The 8,093-nt window shown below is 42.3% G+C and overlaps 1 long non-coding RNA gene across 1 annotated transcript; it reads right to left on the bottom strand.

Annotated features, from left to right (window-relative positions):
- Window positions 1-1,070: 1,070 nt before the first annotated feature.
- Window positions 1,071-4,291, bottom strand: LOC134438536 (uncharacterized). Its single transcript, XR_010032613.1, has 3 exons — window positions 3,709-4,291; window positions 2,041-2,173; window positions 1,071-1,195 (listed from the first exon to the last, which is right to left on the bottom strand). It is a non-coding gene; the product is annotated as an uncharacterized LOC134438536 (long non-coding RNA).
- Window positions 4,292-8,093: the final 3,802 nt, after the last annotated feature.

The following is an 8,093-nucleotide window of genomic DNA, read 5'->3' as shown; positions in this document are numbered from 1 at the left end:
GAGGTCTATCATTGTGCTTCCCGCATTTGATCACACCACAGTACCTGTACACTGTTGACCAGTCTGTTTGGGGGAAATATGTGCACTGATGTCTGCACCGGAATAGTCAGCCTTCCCTTTTCCATGTATTCTCGCTTGTACATTTGTGAAATGATCCAGCTTACCTGTTGACATCACATTTACCCAGGAGTTGCCACCAAAGTGTTTCCATTGTGAAATGTGTGTCTGCCTTATCTCATGTTTACCCGAGAAACCTAACACGATCATAGAACTGCCTTTTAAAAATAAATAAATAAATAAATAACTAAGCAAGCGTGGGTGCTAGTATGGAAACTGATACAGTGGTCAATGCCCTCAGAAAGAGGTAGGGCCTACCTGTGAATAAGATGAAACTTTTACCATCTCTAATCTTTATCAGATCATTATAATAGGAGATGCACACTTGATTTAATTTAATAGTGAGTAACAACTTGTATAGCAGGATCACCCACCCCCACATGGGCTGTTAATTCAATTATGCAGACAATGTAAAGGCAGTGTGAACATTTATTTACAACAGCATCAAGAGTATTTCCATAGGAACATATTTATTGAAGACAAATATTGTAGTGAAAGAATGACGGCAATAACAATCTCTGCAACTGTCTTTTCTTTTTTTCCAGCTGCTTCAAGTCCAACAGTGATTCCTGTGTTGTCGTGCATATCCATGCTGAGTTCCTTGATGACGAAGGACACTACACCGGGGATTCAGACTGCAGTACGCATGAACCTCAACACAAGGCTTGCTGTGACCTCTTTATCTGGCTGGCTCGTCTGTGAACTGCACCAACGCCAACATTGCCTCAGTCTGCTTTGCAGGGTTCCCAAAGACCTTGTCCAGAATGAGTTCCACGAACATGAACATAACCTTTTCACACAAAACATACAGAAAAAAGCACACATATTGTTTAGAATTCTAATTCTCCTATTTTGTAGACTTAATGTGCTATTGAAGTAACGCCAATAAAAAATGTTATGTCAAACTGAGTTGAATTGAATGCATTCTTTTGAAAACTTACCAAAATGTTGGCTTAATCTTTTGATGGTTGATGCACTATCCCTTCTTGGTCTTGGCAATTTTGAAGAAAGGTACACCTCCTGCAGGTAGTCATAGGGCCGGTTGTTCGTTTGAATTTTCATTGTAGAGGAGAGCCATCTGTAAGTACAACAGACAATTTGTGAACAGATTATACATTTTATGGTAAAGCAAATATAGAAATATCATTCACAACAGAAGTTTTCAGGGGGCCTAGTGAAGGGATCCACGCCATTATCCAAACTCATGTCCACTACTTGTGCTTGTGGCCTGATTCCCACCATCCGTGGAGAAAATAATTCAGTTTCCCTGTTATATGCAGTCAGCCTAGGCACAACAACTTTTGTGGGACTTTCCCCCATTCAACATTATGTATCTTGCAATGTCATCTCAAGGCCACAAGCAACACAAGGAAGGACAGGAGTTAGTGGAAAGAACATATGATGGTAGGTGTTTCTTGCCATTTAAAGCACACAACTTGATGATCCACAATGATCCAATGATCAACAATGATCCACAATAAGGCTCTCAAACTCAAAGACAAGTGAGTCAGAACAGGCAGAAATGGCATGGAAACACTTCAAAATGTTATTAGTCACATGTTTTTTTTTAATAATTTAAAAAGCGGATGGCTTGAGGAAAAAAACTTGCGCAGTCTCTCTAATCTGCATTTTTCACTGGTCAGTAAACCAAAATGTTGTAGGCCTATAAGATGCCGTCATCTTCCCCGGGTATTTCAGTGTAATTTCTGATGTGGCTCAGTAGACCTGCATAGTGTTGTCATATTTCTGATTCCAATCAATGACTGCACCATACCCTGATACAGTTTTATTACCTGTTAAATGTTTTGACCTGTAACTTACATAGTGGAATGACTAATCATCACACAACCAAGGGAAAAAATGAATGAACCGTTTTGAAGCTACACAACAGTAGCTACGTTGGAAATACAGTAGGCTACATACATTTACTCCATGGCTGGGGCAGCAATGTCTTCAAGGATAACTGGTGTGGCTGTAGTCCAGGTGGCAATGCAGTCTGTCTGGAAGGCAGCATCCATGAACCATATGTCTGAACGTGTACACTTATTGTGGTGGCCTGTGAAGACAACAACACTCAATGAGATTCAGAAATACCCAATGCACTAATATGCACCCACCCAGTTATTATGCCACATCATGTTCTGCATAGTTAGAAGACATTGTGAGGGACAAAAGAGTGAGTCTTCTAAACGAAAGCACACATGTTTGCATTACTGCCCCAGTAACCAGCTTTGTTCACAATTGCAAGTGGACACACAAAGGAAATAGGAGGAATCCATGGTATAACATTATGATAACTATTAGGTTATTTCACACGTTATAAGAGGGTAGTGGGTAAATGAATGTAGTACTGACAACTACAACACATAGGCCCTATTGCTATCAGCGAGTGTCTGCATGCACTCACTAACACTGATGTAACAGCACTGGGTGTTATGAATGTATAAGCTTACAATCACTAACAACTGCCATTAGGCATTGTGTCGGTGGTTGCGAGCAGGGATATTCACAGTTGCGATTCTCTTTTAAGTGTGCACCCTGACGTCAAAATCGGACACACGGCAGTCGAGTTTGAGCCTGGCTAAGGGTATTGGTAAACTCCATAGAATTAATACATTGTATTAGTTCTATGGGTAAACTCAACGAGACGCAGATAACACATCTCGTGGTTCGAAATCCGAGCATTTGATAAACTGACGACGTGACGAGCCAAGACTGACTGCTCAAAACTGTGCTACAAGCAAGCCAAGGAGGGTGTCAAGGGTAGCCAGCAAGTTACGTTGCTACTGTAAACACTCAAACCAGGCACATAGCCATGACACCCCATCGCGTAACCCACACAACAGTGTGCAAAAACCCTTGCGATACAGTAGTTACACATGCATCATGAAAATAATAATCTGGTTAAAAATACAGTACTTTAGGCATTGCGATTCCACGATAGCAAAACGACAACAATTCACGGTGTCTTCTTACACTCAATGACAACTGTTGATGGAAACATCCTGATAGCACTGGAGTAATTTCCCAGCGGTAGCCAATGGTTCAAAAATGTGCATGTCCCTCTTGAAAAGTGAACGAAAGCTACATTAATTTATGGTTTCGAGGTCAGAGCAGAGATTACACCGGGTGTTAATGTTATACTTCACAGTCATTTTCCAGACTAAACTCAGTTGATCAGAGCGTAATGCTTGCTTTTGGTGTGTTTGTAGGGCAGAGTACCAGTACCATGGTTCAGGAAATTGTTCGTGCTAGCTGCACATAGCCAAGATAGCCTTTATAATGGGTGACACCCGCGTAGCATAGCAAAATTAAGTAATCTGGTCATGTGTTTAAATTTACACCGGGGACGTTATACTTCACAGTCAGACTAAACTCAGTTGATCAGAGCGTAATGCTTGCTTTTGGTGTGTTTGTAGCGCAGAGTACCATTGGTCCAGGAAATTGTTCGTGCTAGCTGCACATAGCCAAGATAGCTATTGCAACGCTAATGGGTGGCACCACAGACTTCAGAAGTCAGTGGGTGGCACCCATATCATAGCAAAATGAAGTAATCTGGTCATTAACACTATTTATAATCCATTCACTTACTTGTTCGGAGCTTGCGGATCCCGCAGGGAGACCTGGTACGGATCCATGTCATGCTGTGCGAACCTGGCCCTGTACTGTCCCAAATTGTGGAAACACTCGTCCCGAAAATGCTTCCCACAAACAACGCCTTCGGTAGTTTCGTTGGCAAATTATTTGGGTAAATAAAACCAAGCCACTGTGTCTTCAGGGGCTCTCCCATATGCAGTGAAAACAGGCTTTTCCCCATATTATCACATCCTCCATGTTTCAGTTGCTTAGGCGCCGCCATTTTTCTTGTCTGTTGAACTTGCTCTTCTCTGCTGATGTGATGGGCGGGCAATCCATAGTGGGTGGAAACAGTGTCTAGCTCTATTGGTGGATCCCAGAAACAGGGCGTTGATCATTTTTCCCTCTGCTACGTAGAGAAGGGAAGGCCCAATCAGCGCGCCACCTGGACGCGCCTTTTTTCAAATCTTGACCGAATGCAGGACAGCTCAGTAAACACCTTATGAAAATGTTAACCCCTGGGGTGACTTAAGGAGGCCACAGGAACTCATTTTAAGGTCTAAAAACCTTATTAAGTGAAGATTTCATGCCATGGGACCTTTAAGAACATACTAACAATCTGCTAAAATCTGACTTCAGGAAAGGCCTCGTTTTCAAGATGGCCGTCACTAGACCCTTAAAATGACTGAGGCCAGGGGGTGTTCACTCGCGGAACTAGCTACTAGCCACAAATGTCTAACCCTATTCCGAACAAGTGCAAAATGAATGGGTGTCAATGGAGTTTTCTACCATTATAATTTTTTTGATTTTTTATATTTTTTGCCCTGAAACATTAATATTCAGCTCGAAGCTAGAAATAATAAGACCTCGTTTGAGTAGCGTTTCGATTATTTTGCGCCACTAGATTGTTATATACTGGGTCACAAAACTCAATTCATGAGTGGTCAAACCCATAAACATTAGAGGGATGCTAGCGAGTACAGGTCAAAATCTTTGCTGTAAAACTAGAAACCTCAAAGATTTGACAATACAGCCTACATTAAACACCAGCAATAGTGCTTACCAGGAATATTTTGTTGATGAGATTTGTGACTGGAAATTGCATTAGCAATGTATTTAGCATTTGGGCTCCCTTTTGCATTCCATACATTTTCCCACGTGAAAGACTTACCGGCGCTCGCCAACTAGTGGACACTCCATAGGAACTGCAGTATGCATGCAAAGCTAACTGGCTAAAATGGGAACCAATCAGTGTGAATCTTCTCCCTGTATTCTAAATTCTCTGCTGAGGCTTTATAACTCGTTCAAAATGTTGAGAATCTCAAGAAACCCGAACCTTAAACTCAGGGAAAGTGGGCGTGAACATTTGGTGACATAATGTCAGATCGAGATTTCTCGAGGTTGATCTCAGGCAGAAGTATATAACGAGTTCCCGAGCTGACGTTTCCAGTGACAACAAATGCATCACTAACATGGCGCCCATGTACGCAACTGGCATGTAAACAATATCACAAATGCTCAAATATCATCTTGTAATCACTATCAACAACACCAGTTAATGTCATTTAATTGCAGATGCACATATATTAGTAATGCTGGTCTCTGTTTAATTTAGCCTACTTAAGCTATAATGATATGTCATGGATGTGGAGGTGAAAAAAAGAAAAGAGAACCAAAACAAAACACGCATGATTTCCGATTGTTCCGGGATCTGTGGCGTTCATGCAGCAAACCTCAGAAATCTGTTGTTTCGTCAGCTGTCTCGAGAGCTCCGGAGTCCGTGAAGGCACCATTAGAATTACCTTGAAATGACGAAGAAAAGTGGTGTTTCATCAGTGGCGGACTTAGCAATTTGGGGGCCTAAGGCGAATTTAGCTAGGGGGCCCATCGGCCCATTTCATATCACATTTTTTTAAACATAAAATCTATAGGCCTATTTCGATTTTTTTGAATCATGATTTTCCATTAAAAAAATAATTACAAACAAAAACACCAGGCAATCTTGGGCTACAACCCTTTCTGGACAGATTTCAATGAATAAGCCTATTTGCAACTTTTCATGCAAAAATTGAACAAACTAAAATGTGACATTTTCTGTAATCCCATTTTCACTTAAATATGAGAGCAGAGTGATTTCCCCCCCTCACTGAAGTGTTATTTCATATGTGCATGCTTGCTGTCACCTATTTGAAGTGAGGTTGGTTTGGGATTTCATGGAGGACTTCTAAAAGCTGCTGTGGGGAGTAGACAGTAGCATAGGATAAGCGACAGGTGGACACTGTTTTCTGACAGAACTGCGGTTTGCAGGCATTTGGCGTTTTTAGGTGGATATTGTCTTCGTGGGTGTTACATCCCACCTTTCAAAAACTAATCAAGGAGATATTTACTGAACAAACTGAAAAGCGCGCTCTCTGTCAAGCGGTCTCCCTGACCCAAGCCTACCTGAACAGACGCAGACCCATTGAGAAGAGACGCGCGTGCAGTCAGAAACACAGCCTTAACGCTCCCCTCGCTTGCGTGCCTGTGAAATCTAATCGAAGAAGCCAATTCCGCGCTCAATGTGCGAGTTGCCATCTCGCCTACACTTCTCCTATGTTGGATGTTGGATTTCATGGGAGACTTTTAAATGTCGCTGTGGGAAGTAGACATATTAGGCGACGGGTGCACACTCTTCTCTGAGAGAACAGCGGTGCATTTGGCGTTTTCAGGTGTCTTCGTGGATGTTACAGACATCCCAACTTTCAAAAACTAATCAAGGAGATATTTACTGAATAAACCGAAAAGCGCGCTCTCTGTAAAGCGGTCGCCCTGACCCAAGCCTGCCTGAACAGACCAGAAGAGACGTGCGTGCAGTCAGGTTAAACAGAAACACAGCCTTCACGTTCCCCTTGCTCGCGTGCCTGAAATCTAGGCCTAATCAAAGTAGCCAATTACACGCTCAATGTGCGAGTTGCCATCTTGCCTGCACTTCTCATATGTTGTATGTTGGATTTCATGGGAGACTTTTAAATGTCGCTGTGGGAAGTAGACAGAGTAAGCGACAGGTGCACACTCTTTTCCGACAGAACAGCGGTTTGTAGGTGTTCGCGTTTTCACGTGGATAGGCTATTGTCTTCGTGGACGTTAGACACCCTAAGTTCCAAAAACTAATCAAGGAGACATTTACTGCATAAACCAAAAAGCGCGCTCTCTGTCAAGCGGTCGCCCCGAACAAACCCTTTGAAGACGCGCGTGCACAAGATAAACCGAAGCACAGCCTTCACTCTCCCTGCGCTCGTGTGCCTGTGAAGTCTAATGAAGTATCGAAGTAACATAGGCTACTCCACGCTCAATGCACAAGTTGTTTTCTTGCCTGCACTACTCACAGCGTTATCAAAAAAAATCAGGGGATTGCCGGTGTTCATTTTTTTTCCTATGGTTGTTTTGTTTCTTTTGAGTGGTGACGTGTAGTCTAACAACACAGAACATAGCAAACGCTATCTGCAAACGTCTCGTGCCTTCCTATTTTTTGTGCTCCGCTTGATGTTACTGACCATGAAGAGTTTGTTGAGTGTGGCGCTTGACAGTTATCCTCCTTATTTAAGACGTCGTTGAATGTTCAGGGACTTGCGCACATGGCACGCATAGATGGAATATTCCATTTTAACAAGAAATAGAGGAGGTGCACGGAATCTGTATTTTTTTTGTAATAGCCTATTGTACTGTTCTTGTTTCCAATTTAAACATAGAAAATGCATTATTTATGAAAATCACCATTTATCTTTTGAATAACTGTCCGAGGGCCCCAATCACCAGCCACAGGCCTGTGTGAAATTTTCAGAGGGGGTCAGAGGGGGCCCCTACAGCTGGTCTGAGCTGGATGGGGCCTAAGGCGGTTGCCTAGCAACGCCTCAATGCAAGGACCGCGCCTGTGTTTCATACATGTTTTGACCATGTAAAATTCTAATTACTGGATCTGCTAGTGAAACTGTCCCGTTTTTGGAAATAAGCTCTTATTATTATATTACACCTCCCCTTAAGTATTGCAGTGCAAATTTTTACCTCCATGCTAGCAGTTAACATTGAGTCCTATGAGACCAGCTGGCGGTTAACTGATTCATAGGATTCAATGTTAACTGCTAGCTTGGAGGTAAAATTTGCACTGCCGTACTCAGAGAACGGTTGAAAGTACAGGAGAAAGAGAACTCAATTATTTAACTCAAGGGGATGTGTAATATGAGCTTATTTCCAAAAATGCTTATTAAAATGAGCTTATTTCCATCATGGAGGTAGTATGAGACCTGGAGACAGTGAACAAGTCCCGCCCCCATTCATTTCAGTAGGAAATGGTAGGCTAGTTTATTCAGACAAAATTGAACAATTTTTTCTGCTTCCAAAATTGAGTTTCATGGAGCTCATTT

Source organism: Engraulis encrasicolus, chromosome 22 (genome assembly GCF_034702125.1).
Source record: "Engraulis encrasicolus isolate BLACKSEA-1 chromosome 22, IST_EnEncr_1.0, whole genome shotgun sequence".
NCBI lineage: Eukaryota > Metazoa > Chordata > Actinopteri > Clupeiformes > Engraulidae > Engraulis > Engraulis encrasicolus.
This window is presented reverse-complemented; position numbering and strand designations above follow the sequence as displayed.